Raw genomic sequence first — 20,246 nt, forward strand, 5'->3', positions numbered from 1 at the left:
AAGCCCTTACTTAGCACAGGCCTGGGGCCCCCAGATGCTCCAAAAATAACATTAGTAAGATGACACCAAGGAATGGAAACTGACATCATGTTCCTGAGTGGAGTGGATGAAAGATGGGAGAATTCTGACATCTCTTGAGGCTGAAGATGGTGTGCCACGCTATTTTCCTCCTTTGATTAAAAAAAAATAACAATAAAAAGTTTTTAAAATATGAAAAAAAAATCTTTGCACCAAGACGCAAATGACTGAGTCAAGCCATGGAGTTACTTTTCTGAGAGAGATGCCAATGGAAGACTCCAGCCCTACAGATCTCACCTGCCAGCTCCCCAACCTTGGAGGTCCCCTAGGTACTAGGGAGAGTGCTAGAGCAGAGCAGGTGCCACCAGAGGCGGGTCACCAAGGGCTCGGACCCCAGCTATCACCTCTCAGATGGCTCTCCCTTGGCCAGCGCTTTCAGGCACTTAACCTTCAGGTCTGTTCGCCGCCGGTGGAAGTGGATGGGGCTGGCTGGTGTGGGACAGAGGTGTGTCGGCACCTAGGGAGGCGGACTCGGGGGGAGCTGGGAGTCAGGCAGCTGAGGCGGGGAGTCTAGCATGTTCCTGGGGTTGCTGGCGGACGCGGGGGTGGGTGGAGACGATCACGATTGAGGAGGAGCACACAGGCGCACTCACCGCCTTCCTCCTTCCCTTCCTCTTCCTCCCACCCCGCCCCTGGGGGGCGGTACCCTGGTCCCTGGGGGAGGTCTGCACCCCCGGAGAGTGGCGGCCCGGAAGGAGGGCTGGGGTTGGGGCGGCTGCGGTGGGTGGCGGACGCCGCGGGCCCCTCCCTCGAGCTCTCTTACTGCCTCCCCCTGCTCCCCGCCCCTCCTCCTCTCCATCCTCTCCATCCTCCTCCTGGTACCCGGCAGCCGCGGCTAGGGGAGAAGCCGGCGGCACCGGGGCCGCTCAGCCTTTGTCTCCGGCCGCCGGGCGCACCGGGGCCCAGCGCAGGGTAAGTGATGGGGGCCGGGACCGGGCCGCGGGGGGCTCGGCGGGGCGGGCCCTGGCGCGGGCGCTGCCGAAGGAGGGGGAGTCGAGGGGGAGGCCGGGCCGGAGGAACCTCCGCCGCGCTGCTCGGGCGGCGCCAGCGCGGGGGGTGCAGAGGGGCGCGTGGCCGGCTCGTGGGGCGCCGCAGCCTCGCGCCCGCGGACGTGCGGCTTGGGTGCAAATCCTGTTTCTCCGGGCAGAGGCCACGCGGGGACGGCGGAGGCTGCGAGGACTGGCAGTCATGGAAAAACGGGAGAGGAGCCGGCCCAGCGTCACCGCCGCCACTGTCACCACCATCACCATCACCACCACCATCACTGATCGTCGCCCATCCCACTACCCCGCCTCATCCCCCATCTCATCTCCCCCGCGCACACTGCCAACTTTGTCAGACCATTTCCTTTGCATCGGGTAATACTCGGACAGACCGATCGCGAGTGAGCGCAGCTGCTGTGGGATGTTCATCTAACAGGCCACTTGGGCTGCCTCGGTTTTCCCGTCAGGGAAAGGGGCCTGCGATGCCGCCTCGGAGGGGCCACTAAGGTGGCTGGATGTCTGGCTGTTTAATCCTGGTGCGAGAAGGGACGGAGAGATTATGTCTCACGTGTTAATGATGAAAGCGACACCGTAGTCATGTCTTCATCAAACCAGAGATTTTAAGTGTCTTATCTTTTAAGTGTCAAAGTATGAGTATTAATAGCAAATGAAAACTTTGAACAAACTATTCCAAAAAAAAAAAAAAAAAAAGGCAGCAAAATCAGGTAGGAAAATCGCTTGCTTCAGCTTGCTAAGGGCAGCATCCGTCTGGAGTGGACAGTGTCTCTTTGGTGCTACCTGTCTGGTGAAGCTCATCATTTTGGACACATAACATGAACCCCCGGGTGTTTTTCACCCTACCTCAAGAGTGTCTTAATTACTGGCTTTCAAAACTGCCTTTTGCCAGCTCAGTACAGAATAGTGGGAACAAGCATATTCCTAGAATGGGCCTGGGCATCTGCATGCTTTTGAAGACAGTAAGATTCTAAGTCCATTCTTTATTTTCCCTGTTGTTCCTGGAATTTTTGAGGAATTCCACTTGGGTTGCCACATGTTATGGGGGCTATAGGAGTTCCTTTTTAAATCTTGTTAATAAAAAAATTAAGAATGAACTCAGAAGGAAACGCGAGGACAATTTTATTTGAGTTTATTTTATTTGAACCCCAGGACAGGCAAGGTGTAAATCTCAGCAGTTTCCAGGGGGAGGAAGATGGAGAAGAGGAAGAGAGACAGCTCTCCCACATGATGGAAGTGGGTCTCAGGGACAGTTTCAGAGAAAAAGAGTGAGGAGGCCCAGAGTGTTCAGGGCAGCATGCTTCTTGTGCTTTTGGCAAGTATCTGAAAGAAGGAGAAAGATAAGAAGGGAAAAGGGAAAGTTATGTTTTTCTAAGTAATTCAGAAAATCAAGCAGATTGTAGCAGAGCCATATAGCCAGGAGTTTCTGGGAAGGAAAAATACATTATCTCAACAAAGGAATAATTATTCCTCCCATCTCTTTGGCATGACTTAAGGTGAATCTGCCTTCCTGAGGGCTGGTCTCTTTGGCCAGATGACCAATGGGTCCAGCTGGATTAACTCTTGTGTTCTGGGTAGCTTGGAACCCTTTGTCTCCATCCAAGGCCAGGGGTAGATCACCCATTCTTTTGACCAGGAGGAAGTATTTTTTCCTTAATGGCCTTGATCCAGGCTGCTATAATATTGTATCCTCTGAAGAGGTAGCCCTAGGTCTGTGAGGGTGGTCCTTATGATGTGGTGCACCCTGTATTCTGCACCCAGTAGGAAAAATGACATTGTTAAAAATAATGTGGGGGTGAGAGTTGTCAACATGCCCTGTGGACATGTGTGACATTGTCCATGGACAGGTTTTTAACTCATAAAAAGGAAAAATAGCTTTAAGACATTAAACAATAAGAACAATAATGAAGACCTAGCTGAGCAGCACCTGTCACTAAAAATATCTCCAGTGTTGAAGTGTAATGAGGCTTTATAGACTCAGACTTCCCCAGTTTATGAAATGGGGTTTCAAATCAGTAATTTTGTGGAGAAAGATTTTCTTGTCTAAAAATGTTCCAAATCCCAAATTTAAGTGAGGTATAGAGTCAGTCACACACACTCACATTTCAGAGTAGAAATTTACAGAACTGCCTTACTGTGTTTTAAATTCTAGCTCTTTGGGGAAGAATTAGCATCTTAATGGACTCCCATGCCTTTGCCTGTGTTTTAGTCTTTGCTGCTGCTATAACTAAAAACCTTAGACAACTTTATAAACAACAGGAATTTATTACTCACAGATGTACACAGTCCAGACACCAGTTTTAGCGTCTGGTGGAGGCTTACTCTCTGATTCGTGGATGGTGCCTTTAGTTAGTCCTTGTGTGACACAGGGGCTGAAGACGCTCCCTCTGGCATCTTACAAGGGTAGCAATTCCATTCCTTAAAGTGAATTCTTATTAGTTAATCATAGCCTATGAGTTCTATCTCTTACTGCAAGTGCGTTGAGGAATAGAGTTCAATTAATGGAGCACCGAAACATCCAGTCCCCAGAAGGCCATCATGGAGTTCTGTTGTACATAATACGGTAGATGTTTTTAGCTTGTATGAGCTTTCATATCTCCACCCAAGAAACACACTACAAATTAAAAATAATCTGTTTGTTGGAGTTTGGAGTTTGGGGTACTAGAAATTGATCCCAAGACCTCATGTGCACTGAACACACACTCTTACCACTGAGCTACAGCACTATATTCTCATTTTTTTTGAAGTATTTACATATATAAAATGCACATCTCTCACATGCCACTCAGTGCATTTTTTGCTTACACACATTTTGCCTTGTGCCCCTTCTTAGTCAAGGTGCCTTCAGATTATAATCATTACTTGACTTTTACCAACACAGAAAAGCAATTCTTTTAAAATAATTTAGAAACATTTAAAAAAACAAAAAAACAAAAAACTTGTTCCATTAAATCTACTTGGCCCACAAAGGGTGCTGGTGCTGGCCCTGGGCAAAGTGTTGTATAGATATGGGCCTTGCTAGGGCAAGAATGGAAAACCAATAATATGTAGGCGATACCCACCAGATTCAGGGTGTAGAACTGGAAAGGAGGTGGGTTGTAATCGAGTTTTGTTTGGAGGGGGAAATGTGAAGCTTCCCAAAAGCTGTGAGCTTTTCAGCTGGAAACAGAGAAGTGAGTATTGACCAGCTATAACACACAGGAGGAAAGGGGAAGGGATTCTCCATGGGGAGGGCACATCTGACATCATTGGCTCAGAAGAGCTGAGAGACAGAGGATATAGTTGGTGTCTGGGGTAACGGGGACCATTTAGTGCTCAAAGGTCTGCCCTTGGAAGTTTGCAGCACCGCTCCAAGGACTGGAACAGATGTTAATGGTAGACAAAGCAAGGAGGAAGCTGAGGAGCTGGCTGACTGCTGAATCATTCCTAGATAAGGAGGGTGGATGCATGGGCATCCAGCTGGGGGATAGGATAACTCCAGTGAGTGGTGTGATGGATTTGAGATTAGAAGGGAGAATTAACACAATCTCATGTTTGACAGGGGAAATGTATGGATGACTCTTGGGTTTCTTAGGTCTTAGGAAGTGGATGATGAAACCACTGGAGGTATGGAGGAAGAATCTAGTGTACATGATACTTTTGGCTTTTAAAAAATTGATGGCATTTCTTCTTGATTGACAACAGCAGTTACACTTGTCGAGAGGGCTGTGTGATAAGTCATTACATCTGTATGCATGCAATGATGAGTTGAGGGTAATTGACTTAGTAGTTCCATTTCCTTGTGTCTTTATGTTTCGTGCCTTCCGGTTCTTCACAAACTTGGAGCAGGGTGTGTTAGAAGTAGTTATACTCCCTGGTGCTATACAACATTAGAACTTATCCCTCCCATGTAAGTGCACTTTAGAGCCTCGTGTCCAGCTTCTCTTCCCCTGGTGTAGCTCTTCACTTGTTTGTTTGCTTACTTGCTTCTTTGTTGAGACAGGGTCTCACTGTGTAGACTTGGCTGGCCTGAAACGTAGATTACACTCACCTGGAACTCAGGGATTCACCGCCTCAGTCTCCTGAGTGCTGAGATTAAAGGTGTGCACCACCACACCTGGCATCATCTCATTTTTGAGGCAGTGTCTCTCTCTAGGTTGGCCCGGAAACTACTGTGTAGCCCAGACTGGCCTTGAACTCAGAGCAAGCCTCTTGCCTCCATCTCCTAAGTACTGAGGATTCAGCGAAAGCCACCATATCTGGCTTTGACACATCCCTTTGTAGATGCAGGAAGCTTTGCTTGCTAGTTAGCATGTGTGGCATTTGGATATAATACCTACTAGGAGGTCCTCTGAAATGAATATCGATTGAACACATTCTCTGCTGTCCTGTCATTTGAAGGACCACTGGGTAGGAGAGAGATACTGCTCTGGAACTGCGGGGTCCAAGTGTGAGTCACAGCCTCCAAGAGAAGCAATGGCTCGTGGAGATGGCAAGTGCAAGAGAAGTGGTAGCCTGGGTGAGAACCCAGGCACACCAAGAGGAAAGAACCGTTCGAGTGTTATTTTTATTTGAACGTTTCAGATTTGAAAGCCAACATTTTTCATGGGCATGTTTGAGTTCTTCTCTTTCGTATACGACTTGACAATTGGTTCGTGTTCTGTCGGCTAAGGTTTTGGAGATTGTGCTGACCTACTGAAGCCCTTCCCCTTTATGGGGATTCACTATTCTAAAGCACCCAGACCATTGACACGGACGGGTTCAGCGCCTTCAGCTCGGAAGCTGAGGTCTGAAAATCCCAGACGGCTCAATCCTTCAGATAAGTGGATCTCTGAACTGTAGCCTGAGAAACTGCCAGGTGCTTAAATTAGCACGTCCAAAAAGCTGAAAACTGTACTGGGGATGGATTTCTAAGTATTTGAACTTGTTATTCGTGTGGAGCTGCTGGAAGTGTGTGTCCTCTGTGTCTCGAGTGCTCCAATTACAGAAGTGCCATTACTGTACTTCCAACAGAAAGGAAAGGGCTCTCAGGAACCAGTGGTTTTGTTCTGGGTTTTTGTTTTCCTATTTTTCTTACTTTTTTGTTGTCAACTTCTCAAGTTTCTTATCTCTGTTGTAAAAAAAAAATTGGAGTATATTGCTTTGTTTTGCTGTGATCAGGGAAAATCCATGGTGGGTGAGGAAGACTTGTGGGGGGTGGAGGGGCCTTCACTCTTATTCCTGTTCAAAATGAAGACTTGGCGGTTGGTGAGGATGAAGTCTGGTGGGAAGGCCCAGGACTTTGGATGTAGAGAAGGCACTCAGCTACTGCGTTTACTGGATTAGGAAGGTGGACAGGTGGATAGGTGAATGAGTTGATGGATGGATGGATGGTGGTGGTGGTGGTGGTGGTGTGTGTGTGTGTGTGTGTGTGTGTGTGTAAGGGCAGATTAAAAAATGGATATACCCTGCTGGTGATGTAGCTCAGTGGCAGAGTACTTGCTTACCTGACAAAGATAAATTCTCAGCCTTGCACATGTGTGTGCAAGCTCCCATGGGGACACACACACACACACACACACACACACACACACACACACACACACGGATGGATTGTCAGACGAATGGATAAATGAGTGGATATGGATATGTGTGTGCCAGGGCAGGTAAAATGGAGAGGTGAATGAATGAATAGATGAATGGCTCAGGGGATGGATGGGTGAATGAATGACTCAGCCAATGGATGGGTGAATGGATGGCTCATCCAATGGGTGGGTGAATGGATGGCTCAGCCAATAGGTGGGTGAATGGATGGCTCAGCCAATGGGTTGGTGAATGGATGGCTCAGCCAATAGGTGGGTGAATGGATGGCTCAGCCAATGGATGGGTAGGTAGAAGAACAAATGAATAAAAAGATGGTGTGAGAGTTCTGCCTAAGGAAGGAGAAAGCAGATTTTCTTTTAAAAAAATAAAATAAAATTTCCCCTGAACAGGGTACAGTGAAGATGGGAAACATAGAAATGCTGAGTGCCATCCCTGCAGTGCTCCTCTGGGAATTCTCTGCCATCTTGGGCTCCTATGGAAAAGGGATGTATCATCCACCACACTTGCTGCTCTATCTGTGGTTGGGACTGTGCTGTCTAGTGACCATGACTATGTTAGAACTGTAAAGTGCTATAGGAATCCATGTTAAATGTGATGAGATCGTGAATTATAGTTTATGGTTGCCTTTAAATCTGTCATGACTGCACTTATGCTCTGCTGGGGAGCATCCCAGTCTTTGTTGTCTATGTACAAGACATTGTCAGGTCTCTTTCTGAGAGATAAAGAACTCTTGTCTGCAGTAGGCAACACAGTAGTCTTGGCTTAATCCTCCTGCATGAATAGTGTGTGCCAAACCTGTGACTCATTCATTAAGACAATATGAAGATGCACACAGGAAGAACTTCAATTTGATACGAAGGGAGACGGAACTGATGCCACAGGTAAGATTGGGCTCACTATGGCAGGAAGTACAAAGGTGGCGGGCACATGAATGATGGACTTGGCAGAAACTTAAGCTTCGTGTTTCTAAGAGTGAGGTGCAGAGAAGTGATCTGAAGTTGTTTGCTGTTGATCCTGAGTGACTTGATTTCTGGTCCCAGGGCTAGCCAATCGCTCAATGGGATCCACCTCCGCTAACAGCTGCTGGCACTGGCAATGATTTGGGACAAACATGTCTGGTCACTGTTGATAGTGATGTTGCAGGTGTATTCTGTTTCCACATAATCTGTTCAGTAGGTATTGCTGTTGCCACGTCTGAGCAAGACAATGAGTCAAGAAGCTTGTTGGGACTTACTATGGCTTAGATGTGGCTTGTCTCATGGGTTCATGTGTTAGAAGCTTGGATATTCATTGTGTTGATGTTAAGAAGTAGTAGGACCTTGAGAAGGTGGGTCTTAAGGGAAGATTTCAAGACTGGCTCATCCCTGCCTTCTGAGTCTTGCCATGGGTGCTTCCTCTTGAACTTGATTGTGCTCACTCTTGCTCTCTCTGTCTCTGTCTGTCTCTCTCCCCCTTTCCTCTCCCTCCCCCTCCCTCCTTCCCTCCCTTTTGTATGTTCCTGCTCTTGTAATGTCATCTGTCCCGAGTTCCTCACCAGAATCAGTCATTCCCAGACCCCATATCTTTGGAACCTCAGAACTGTGAGTTATATAAACATTTCTTTTATTTGGGAAGCTCTAAGCCTCAGGGATTTTGGCCTAGTAACAGGAAATGGACTAATAGAAGACCACAGAGCCAAAACTAACTCAGACATGCTGATGAGTCCAGTTTTCACCTGAGAACGCACTGATAAAAGTTTTAGTAAAATGAACACCATACCCCAGAGCTGTCAGCCTGTGAATCTTTTCATCTTGATTAGTTAGAAGAAGCGTCCAATAAGTAGAAATAGGATCAGAACCCACAAGTTTTCAGCAAATAGCACATAATGTACACATTGCCTCAAAGACAGTGTATGCTCAACCCTCCACCCCAGCGCCCACCCCCACACTTGCTGTTGATCCTGGCAGAAGCTTGGGGGCCTCCTACTCAAGTCTGGGTTGCATACTTGCAACATCAGTGTGAGCTGTGGCTGAGCTGGCACCCTGCTGTGTTCACCAGGCCCCTCCTTGCATCAGGGATATCAAATGTGTAAAGGTGACATTTTAGCAAAGAACCAGTTGAGGATCTCTGGGTGCAGTTCATCAAGTCCCTGTAAAACCGAGTCTTTGGAACCATCTGCAGGAAGACAATAGCTACTTTCATTTCTAATCTGTTTATCCACTTCCCTTTAAAGCATTAATGCAATGTCTGATATAAGGATGTTTGTTCAAAATTTTATTTTTTCCCCTCTGTGTCCACTTAACCTTTTACCAAAAAAAGACTGAGATACAAATAAGAAAGAAAAGTGATTTTAGTATTGTTGAGAGCATCCTTTCACTTTCATGTTAATTACTAGCCACAGAGAGTCAGGTTCTTGCAGAATTGCATCTCTGCTCTGGGGACTTTTGGGAGACCTCGGTAATGCCATAGAAGTCTTCATCACTGAGCCTGGTGCTTGGTTTTGTTTGGGAGATGACAAATCATTTCTATTCTCAACAGGTGACAGGACTTCCTAAAGGAGACTGTCCAGAGCAGGTGACTGGGGAAGGGAAAGAGCACTGGAATGCCAGAGAAATCATATTTATGAGTGAAAAGAGTATGGACCTGAATCTGAGACCACTTGAGGCCATTTTCCATGCTGGTTGACTCAGACGGAGTTGTTTTCCCCCTTTGTGCCTCAGTTTCTTCATCCATAAAATGGAGATTATTTATTTGTGCATTTCCTCTATCAGCTCTCCCCACGCTCAACTCCCCCGGGACTTGGGTCCTTCATGAATCAGTGATGACAAGGGGACCTTCTGTACCATTGGGTGGTAGGCTTGACATTCACATCAAGCTTGGTCCACAGATGCACTCTGAGGTTCCCCCTGTGTACTGGTCTCAGCTCTCCATCTAGGGTGTTTCCTTCCCCTTCTTGACCTTGGCCTGACTGCATTCCAGGTAAGGAGAGGCAACACTGGGGCCGAGAAAGCCAAGTTCATGAACGGGTGATTTCCTTCTTCGAGGTCCTGCTACCTCCATTTCTCATTGTCTCACTTCGTTTTGCCAAGTAACCACAGTCAGCACATAGGCATCGTATCTCTTCATGGATATTTCCAGCCTGGTAGAAATAGGTTGTGCCACATGCGCCTTGGTCAAATTGGGATGGATCTCAAGGATGGCCAGGGAGTGCATTTTATTTGCAGTTACTGTGCAGAGGAGGAAGAAATGGATGGATTACCCAGAGGCTGACTGGCTTTCTAGAATTCAGGAGCAGGGACCGTGTGGGAGGAGTCTGTACTCTCCTCCTCAGGGTTTCAGCCTCTCCTACAGGAAGACAGAGAAAAGGAAGGGCAGGCGCATGACTTTGGGTGAGGCCTGTCTAAACCCAACACATTAGGTAGAAAGTAGCATACCATCCGTGGATCTGGATTACACATTATGGCCTAGAATCTTGTTCCCAGCTGGACTGTGAGGATAGTGGCTCCTCTCCTTAGGCACCCCTGTGTGCCTTCTTTACAACAACCAGCGTTTTTGGTATAAGGAGTCCTTTATCTGATGATCTTAGTATCTAACAAGCTGATTCTGTGTACACACACAGGTTAATGAACAGCAAACCAAACAAATACTTGTTTGTAATGCTAATTTTTCTTCTCTCTATGTCATAGGGACAAAATGGGTATGATGAAAAATGTTTCTCGGGCTGGAGGATGTAGCTCAGTAGTAGAGCGCTTTCTGGGTTCAATCCTCAGTGATGGGAAACAACAACAACAACAACAACAACAACAACAACAACTCAAGCCCTTTGCCGATGACATTCAAGTGCTATAACATGCATAGAAAAGCCTGGCAACATCTTAGGTTCACAGAACATGTGTTCTCTCCTTTAGGTGTCATGTAGCCCAGCCAACTCAACATATGCAAAGCTTTCTAGAATATTCTGTCTTGATGGAATTTTCCAGAGGCCACATGGAAGGTTGAAAAGAACACAGAGTAAGAAAGAGGGGCCTGAGTGCTTGGGTCCATACGCTTGTTATCTGCAGGTCACTTGCCCCTTCTCGTCTCGGTTTCCTCTTTGGTAGAATGGGGTTTCTCAGCTCGGCAAGTGTGTTGTATCTTTCCTTCTACATTCTGAGCTCTGAATTCATTAAGTGTTCACTGTTAGCCTAATTTCCCAATCACTGAGCACCACATGATGGAGATGAAAGTCATGACTATTTATATTAAACTGTTTCATTATTTCAGAGGGAAGGCGGGAAAGAGCTGTATGCATGAAGCTCTAATTACAGTAATATGGTACATTAGATTACAGCTCTCTTTTGCCCTATTTTATTGATGATCATAGCCCAAGAAAGCCAAGAGTTTTCTTTCCATGCTTCCATTGTCCATATTCCACATATCTTACCAGAGACCTGTACTCATGAATGAAAAAAACAACAATAGAGTGAATCATGAGCCTAATTTATAAATCATCAGTGTATGGTAGGGCAGGGTCTCTATCCACTTCACACAGTACTCAAAAGTGACAAGCACACTTCCCTGTGCTGACCTCTTCTCCCTTCCTCTGCATTTGGTGTTCAAGATCCAAAGGGACTGTTCTCCCTAAATCTAGGGATGTGTCACTAAGGCTCCACCCTGGCTAAGGAAACAGGGGAGAGCATCTTTATAGAGCAAAAAGGATTCTTAAATATTTTTTGGAGATGTATTAGCCAGAAAGTAAAAGAATGCCTAGTTCTGGCAAAGGCTCAAGGATCTGCCAATGCCTCAGGATGACATCTGCCTGCCCCAGAGCAGGTCTGTGTGTCTATCTCCTTCCTCTCTCCCTCTTTTGATGAAGCTGCAAGGATTGTTGAGGCCCCACCCTGTTCATCTCATCCTAATCTTCATCACCTTCCCCCACATCTAAGCATGAAGGCTGAAAGGAACTTCATCCTCCTAATGACATGGTAGGGATTAAATTTCAGCCTCTAAGGCCTTGAGAGACTTATTCTGATACCATACAAACATAGGTCCCAGAGGTCTGCAGCACATTGAGCAAGAAGATTCAAATACCAATCCCAAGTGAAGGCTCCTTCTATACAGAAAACAGCAAAGAACAAAAAACACTGTGGCCTCTGCCTAGTGCAGGTGCTACCAATACAGTGTCTCCAGAGAACCTACCATGGTGCCATTCAACAGCGCTTCATTCACAGAAAGGAGGCAACATGCCATAAGACCAGCTTGTGTGGTAGGTACAAATCCCTGATGGTCAACTTCCTCTTAGCAGCTGACACAAAGCATTACACAAAAAGAAAAAAAAAATGAATGCATAGGAAGTGAGGAAGAGAGAGAGAGAGAGAGAAGAGAAAGGCTAAAGAATCCTAATACTAGTGATTACATTAAATGTAAATGGTCAAATATACCAAATAAAAGACAATTGGCAGAGTGTATTTTAAAACATCATTTACCTATGTGATGTCCGTAGGAATTCTACCCCAGATAGGATATAGATAGAGCAAAATGACAAAAAAAAGTTATACCATGCTTATATTGATTCCAAAAGGAAAATTTACTACAATTGCTGATATCAAATGAAGTTAGCTCAGGCCAAACAAAATAAGACAGAAACAGAGAGGAACATTACACCAATAAAACATATGTACACACATCAAACAAGTGCACACTATACCAAAGCTGGTAGACCTGAACAAAAATTGATAAATAGGTAAATCCACAATTCTAATTGAAGACTTCATAAAGATTTAATTTTTTTTAAAGTTATGGATCTACATGTGTGTTTGTGTATGAGTTTGTACACATAAGTGAAGGTATTCATGGAATCCAGTAGAGAACATGGGATCCCCTGGAGCTTGAGTTATAGGCATTTGTGAGCTGCCTCGGGTGGGTCTTCCACAAGATCGACACATGCTCTTAAGAACTGAGCCATCTCTGCAATCACCATAGTTGGAGACTTCAATACTATCTCTCAGCATCAAATTAAATAAATATATGAAATGATATATGAAAATAAATATAAATGTAGGACAGAGTAAACACCCTGACAACATTTATAAACTCCTCCATCAGCAGCAGAGTACACATTCTTCTCAAGCACCCAGGGAACATTAGTGGAGATATGCTGTGCCTATATGATGAACTCACCTTAGCAAACTTGAAATAACTGAAAGTTTAAATGTATTTCTTTGATAAAAATTGGATCAGACTAAAAAGTTGATAATAAAATATTCAAACCCTTATAGGCCAAACCTTACATTTTAAAATAACTCTTGCATTAAAGCGGGTATCTCAAAGGAAATAAAAATACATTAAGATGAATCAAGATGAAAATGCAACACATCAAAATTTATGGAATGTAACTAAGCCAATTCTGAAAGGGAAATTTGCACATGGACACCTCTCAAGTCAACATTCTAAACCTTCACCTCAAGAAAATAAAGAAAAACAAAGTCTATATTTAAAAGGGAAAGAAAAGGCCAAAGCAAGGAGAAAGAAGAAAAGAATAAAGATACAATTAAAAATGTGTGAATTTAGGGTGCTAGGAAGATTGCTCAGGGGATAAAGCAGCTGCCTCACAACGTGAGCATTGGAGTTCAGATCCCCAGGACCCAGGAGAAAATAGTAGGTGTGGAAGTCCACCAGCAATACAGCTGTTGGGAGGTATACAGAGACTGAAGAGCTGTGGGCCAAGTTGCCCAACTAGACTGGCTGAATCAACAAGCCCCAGATTCAATGAGAGACGCTGCCTCAGGAAGTGGAGAGTGATTGAAAAAAGATGCCCAACACCAACCTCTGGCCTTCAAAGGTACACACATACACATGTGCATATGTACTCACACACATGTGAGCATGCATACACACACTCTCACACAGCATGTACACAGGCAATTTTTAAAGGTTAACTTTATTTTGAGGTGTGTGTGTGTGTGTGTGTGTGTGTGTGTGTTTAGGTGAAGTATACCCACCTGAGGGAAGGTGCCTAAAGAGACCAGAGGTGTTGGATCCCCTGAAGTTGGAATTACAGCTAGTTGTAAGACATCCCATGTGAGTGCTGGGCACCAAACTCAGGTGCCTGCAAGTGCACTAAACAGTCAACTGCTGAGCCGTCTCTCTAGGCACTCATTTTTTTTTTTAACATTTAGTGTGTATAGATGGACACTCACACTCAAGTGAGCCATTACATGCGTGTGGATATTAGAGGACAACTCATGGGAGTCAATTCTCTGCTTCTACCATGTGGGTTCTGGGGACTTTGGGTCATCAGCCTTGCTAACTAGTACCTTTACCCACTGAATCGTCTTGTTGACTCCTCCCACCATTTTGTTTTAATTCTGTGAATTTGGAAACAGAAAAAAAGAATACAAGAAAGACAATGCAATCAATAACCAATTCTTCAAACAAAACGAGAAGAAACTGACTAATCAATAGCAGTATAGACGAGGAAAGGGGGAAACTGCTTGTCTCATAGCAAAACAACACACTACAGCTAATGCCAAGAGGGTAACAAGAAAGTTCCAGGAGCTACTCTGGTCAAGAAAAGGAAACCTAGATGCGACAGACCAGTTCCTGAGCAAAAAGAAAAATGAAAAGAAAAAAGAAAAGCCATCGCCCTTGCCCTGTGCTGGTTCATTGTTGTCAACTTGAAACAAACTCTAGCCACTTGGGAAGAAGAAACCTGAACTGAGACATTTCCCCCAGCAGGTTGGCCTGTAGGGGGGTTTCTTGACTAATGATTGATGTGAAAGGGTCCAGCCCACTGTGGATGGCACCACCTCTGGATACATGTCCTGATTTTATAAGAAAGTAAACCCAGCAAGCTGTGAAGGTTGAACCAGCACGCAGCTTTCCTCCACGGTTCTTGCTTGAGTTTTTACCCCAACTTTCTCCAATAGTCTGTTACCTGTAAGCTAAATAAACTCTTTCCTCCTCAGGATGTTTTTGGGCAGCATTTCAACACAGCAAGAGAGAGTAAGTAGAACAACCCCAATATGAAACAGATCCCATACAGAGCTCTATAATTCATGTAATTGATTCCTAATTGAAAGTCTATCAAAAGAGAAATCTCAAGTCAAGATGCTTTCCACTGGAAAAAAAAATGCTCCTGAAATTATAAAGCTGACTCCAGTTCCACTCAATGACTTACGTAAAATATGCAAAAGAACATTTCTGCTTTTTAATGAGGCCATTATTGCCCCAATACAAAAACCGATCAAGAAAAATACAAGGAAGACATCATAAAAAATAATTAAAATATTGAATTCAATGATATATGAAAATGTTATGCATGCATCATGATTGACTGAGGTTTGTTTCAGGTATGCAAGGCTTGTTCAATTTATTAAAACCAATTAATGTAATATATCATATCAATAGACTAAAGAAGACTCACATTATCATGTCACCTGATGTAGAAAAAGCATCTGACATAACTCAATACCCATTTGTATCCAAAATGATTAGAAAATAAGGAGTATAGTAGGAATGTTCCAAACTGGACATCTGGATATCCAGAGAGTCTTAGAAGTAACAATACATTTCATATTGAAAGACTGGGCCGGGCGGTGGTGGTACACGCCTTTAATCCCAGCACTCGGGAGGCAGAGACAGGCGGATCTCTGAGAGTTCGAGGCCAGCCTGGTCTCCAAAGCAAGTTCCAGGAAAGGCACAAAGCTCCACAGAGAAACCCTGTCTCGAAAAACAAAAACAAAAAACAAAACAAAACAAAAAAACAAGAAAAGAAAGACTGGATGTCCATCCCCCATCCCCCACCCCCCACCATGCTCATTAGTTTTTGTCAACTAGACACAAGCTGGAGTCATTTGGGAAGTGGAAGCTTCAATTGAGAAAATCCTTCTACTAGATTGTCCTGTGGGAAACCTGTGGTGAATTTTCTTGATTAATGATGGATGTGGGAGGGCCCAGCTCTTCTGGTTCAGAGACCTAAAAGAAAGCAAGCTGAGCAAGCCATAAGGAGCAAGCCAGTAACCAGCACTCGCCCATGACCTCTGTATTGGTTCCTGCCTCCAGGTTCCTGCCCCAGTTGAGTCCCTGCCCTGACTTCCTTTGATGATGGAACTGTGATGTGGAAGTGTAAGCCAAATAAACCCCTTCCTCCCCAAGTTGCTTTGGTCATGGTGTTTCATCGCAGCAATAGAAGCCCTAACAATGACCCTCTAAGATCAGAAATAAAGAAGTTGATGTTCATCCCCTCCGCCCCCCCCTAAGAAACATAGTACTGGGATCTCTTACCTCTGTAATAAGATAAGAAAGGGAAATGCAAGACTCACTAAGCACAGAGTAAAGAATAAAAGTATCCCAGTATCCCTTGCTGATGGTATACCTATATAAAAAAAACTCTTTAAAACTTTCCTAGAGCCAGCAAATGACATAAGGGACAAGATTAGAGCAGATGAAGTGGGCTTTGCTGCCACAGCTGATGACTGAAGTTGGACACACTTGGTAGAAGACAACTATGCCTTTAAGCATCCCTGTGATCTCCACATACATGCCTTGGTACGAGAGAGAGAGAGAGAGAGAGAGAGAGAGAGAGAGAGAGAGAGAGAGAGAGAGAGATACAAGATTAATGAAGAAAAATAATAAAATAATGGCCAGGTGGTGGTGGCTCATGCCTTTAATCCCAGCACTTGGGTGGCAGAGCCAGGCAGATCTCTGTGAGTTCGAGGCCAGCCTGGGCTACAGAGAGAGTTCCAGGAAAGACGCAAAGCTACACAGAGAAACTCCTGTCTTGGAAAAAAAAAAATGAACATTTAGAAACTAGAATTAAAAGTGTAAAACTATCTGTAGTCATTGAAATACTAGGTGTACTATTTTAAAACCAATATAAATTACTTCAGCAAACTGCAGAATACTGATCAAAGAAGTCAAAGAAAACCTAAATCAATGGAGGCAAACACTCACTCTTTTCATGGATTTGAATAATCAATGTAGCAAAGCAAAGTCTCTTGAAATTGATGCATATTTTAATGTAGTCTCCCACCATACTATCAAAATGATCTTGTGGGTGAAAATAAGATTATGCTAAAAAGAATAAGGAAAGGCAAGAATTGGAACATTTTAAACAACTTTTAATTTTTTTCATCATAAATATAATCACATTTCCCCCTTCCCTTTCCTCCCTCCACACTTGTCCATGTACTCCTTCCCCTGGCTCTTTCTCAAATTCATGGCCTCTTTTTCTCTAAACACTGTTAGTGTATGTTCATGCACGTTCCTAAATATGTAAACACACTGTGCTCAGTCTGCATAGAGCAAATTTTTAAAAGGAATAGCATGGAGATGGAGCCAGATGAAGCTCTGTAAGTTCTAAGCTAACCTGGTTTACAGAGTGAGTTCTAGAACAGCCAGGAATGTAGTTTTTAAGGGAAAAAATGAATTAATTACTCTACTTTATTTCAAGATTAATTACCTACAGTCCTCAAGCTGAAGGATATTGGTAGAGGGATGGACTCTTGGGTCAAGAGAGCTGAATAGACAACAGAGTTGATCTGCCATGCATGACAACAAATCTCTGACAAGCATAATAAAGCAGTTCAATGGAAGGATGATTTTTTTTTTCAATGATTGCTTATGGAACAATTGAGTATCCATAGGCCCCCCAAAAAAATGTGGATCTTGACTTAAATTTCCTCCTCTTCCTCCCCCTCCCCTTCCCCTGACTCCTCCTCCTTCTTCTTTAGAAGCAAGGTTTATCTATGTAACAGTCCTGGTTGTCCTGGAACTCACTCCATAGACCAGGCTGACTTTGAACTCACAGAGATCCCCCTGCCTCTGCCTCCCAAGTACTGGGTTAAAGTCATGTGCCACCATTGCCCAGCTTTAAATCTCCCATCTTGTCCAAAAGATTAATGTTTAATCATGGATTGCATTGTCAAGTATAAACTTTGAGAAGAAAACATAATAGAGCTTGCTGAGAACATGGGTTTCAGAACATGAAGCGCTTTTGGAGGTGGAAGGGAAGGTTCTGTGAGGCAGTGTTCCTGGTACCCACACTCAAGGAGTGGTCTTTCTTACCCATAGGTGTGTCTTCTTTTCTCTATCACAATGGCTTCCACCACCATCACAATAGCTGCTAGCCACCTACCCTATTGCTACTTAACTAAAACCTAAGGAAATGCTTCCCTCCAGCAAATACAACTAGAGGTACAGAAAGGAAGAAATGAGAGAGCGAGACACCTGTTAGATGGACCTGGTACAGTACTTGGTTATACCACAGGGTGATGTGTATCAATATATATATGGGGTATTGTCATAGTTAGGGTGACTACTGTGATGAAACACAATGACCGAAAGAAACTTGGGGGAAGGTTTATTTCACTCATACTTCCGCATCACAGTTTATCATCGAAACAGGACAGGAACTCAAGCCAGGCAGGAACCTGGAGGCAGGTGTTGAAGCAGAGGCCACAGAGAGGTGCTGCTTACTGGCTTGCTCCTCTTGCTGTCTTGTAGAACCCGGAACCACCAGCCCAGATGTAGCACCTCCCCCATCCATCACTAATGAAGAGAATTCCCTATAGGCTTGCCTACAGCCCCAACCTTATGGATGCATCTTCTCATCTGATGCTCACGCCCCTCTCTGGACTCTAGTTTGTGTCAAGTTGACATAAAACTAGTCATCACAGGTAGTTTTACACAGGGATGTTCTCATCTTTGCACCAGATGTGTGTATTGGGGGGATTATTTATCACTAGAAAGAGGGATGAGGTTCTAAGTGTTAACTCTCTTCCATTATAGATTTTGCTTATGTGGACTTGACATTGTCTGCCTCCCCTCAACCACAATCAGTTCTCCCCAAGAGACTGAGGCAGTGAGATGGACTAGATGAATGCTGTGCAGTGCCATGGAGCAAAGGTCCCTGAGTACCAATCACTCTGGGGACTTAGCTTACCAGGTCTGATGGGCTGACAAGTCACCTGGCAGCTTTGTGAGCCACTCTACTTTCTGTCTCCATGAACTTGAGGAAGCTAGGTACCACTGTAATTGTGGAATCCCAGTTTGTTCTTTGGTGTTGGCTTGATTCCCTTAGCATAATGTCCTCAAGTGTTCTCCATATGACATCATATTATAGTTTCAATCTGAAATGCTCTCCCAAGTCCATACATAGTTGAAGACATGTCTGTAATCCCAGCATCTGTGAGCTTAGGCAGGGGGATTGCCATGAGTTTCAGATCAGCAGGGAGTATATAGCAAGTATCAGTCCAGTCAGGGCTATATAACTAGATTCTGTGGCAACAATACACAACCACAACAAACCCCAGACAAAAACACTTTGTTTCAGAACAACAGGGAAAATGCTTGGAGGGCATCTCAGGAGTCAGAGGCCTGAGAGGTATAAAAATGTAAATTCATTTCAAAGACTGATTTGAGAAGAAAGAAGAGACAGGGACACCCAGTTCACAAGGGGCAACCTAGGGAGATTTTCACCAGGATTTGTCCTGGTCTTCAGCTTCCGAGGAACTCTGAAGCTGTTTTAATCAGACTCCACTTCAGCTGGTGGAAGAGTTGGCAGTATCCACATGACGCCTCACACCACCATGTGCTCTGGTTGCTGGATATGAAGCTACAGGATTTAATGTTCTTCCATCCAAGGACTTTCCCAGTCCCTATTCTTCCTTTTTAGAATGAGAATGTTTAGCCTCTTCCCCCTATTGTCTATGAGAGTCTTTGATGGTGCTTGTTTGTTTGTTTAACCCAGGCCCATGATGTTTGCCTTGAGTTCACAGGAGAATTTGGAGAACTTGAAGGAGAACTTTAAGCAGTGCAGGAACTTTCAAGTATTTAGGACCACTTAAATGCATTAAATGCATGTTCTGTCAAGACATGGAAGTGAGTTTAAGGAACCAAGAAGTGGGCTGCTGTAGTGTAGATCTTTAATGTCTCCCAAAGACCATGTGTTAAATGATTGATTATAGCCTGCAGCTGTTGGAAGATGAATAGAATCTTTATGAGGCTGGGCTTTGTGGGAGGAAATTAGGTTGTTGGGGACATGTTCTTGAAAGATATATTGGACCCAGTCCCCCCCCCCTTTTTTTTTGTCTCCCTTTGCTTCCTGAGTGACATGAAGTGGGCAGATTTGTTTCATTGAAAGCTCCCTGTGTGATATTCTCCCTCAACTCAAGCCCAAAAGCAATGGAGATAACCAACCACAGGCTAGAGGAATCTTTCCTCCTCCTCCTCTTTTTTTTTTTTTTTTTTTTAAATCTTTTGAAATAGGCTCTCTCTGTAGAATTCACTATGTTGAGCAGGCTAGCCTCGAACTCACAGAAATCTGCCTGTTTCTACCTCCCAAGTGCTGGATTAAAAACATGTGCCACTACACCTGGCTGTAATCTTTCCCTCTTATATGTTGATTTCCTTAGTTATTTTGCCAAAATACAAAGACAAAAATGAAGCTCTTACCTCAAGGGAATTAAGAGAGAGTTTATTTTGGAGCCAAATATGAGTGACCATGGCTAGGAACACAGATTTAGGTGACTATTAATCCTAAAGATTCAAGGAGAAAGAACACTGACCCAAATCATCATGGCCAAACTAATTAAAGCAAAGAGTTAATTAAAGTAAGCTTACTTATCCATGTACACAGGCTGCCTCCCC

The 20,246-nt window shown here is 44.3% G+C and overlaps 1 protein-coding gene across 1 annotated transcript in view; it reads left to right on the forward strand.

Annotated features, from left to right (window-relative positions):
* Positions 1-674: 674 nt before the first annotated feature.
* Gpr45 (G protein-coupled receptor 45) overlaps positions 675-20,246 on the forward strand; it is a 98,020-nt gene continuing 78,448 nt past the window's right edge. The window contains exon 1 of the mRNA XM_036168306.1: positions 675-990. The gene's annotated coding sequence lies outside the window, so the exon portion shown is untranslated. The remainder of the gene's footprint in view (positions 991-20,246) is intronic.

This window comes from Onychomys torridus, chromosome 18 (assembly GCF_903995425.1).
Source record: "Onychomys torridus chromosome 18, mOncTor1.1, whole genome shotgun sequence".
Classification (NCBI taxonomy): Eukaryota; Metazoa; Chordata; class Mammalia; order Rodentia; family Cricetidae; genus Onychomys; species Onychomys torridus.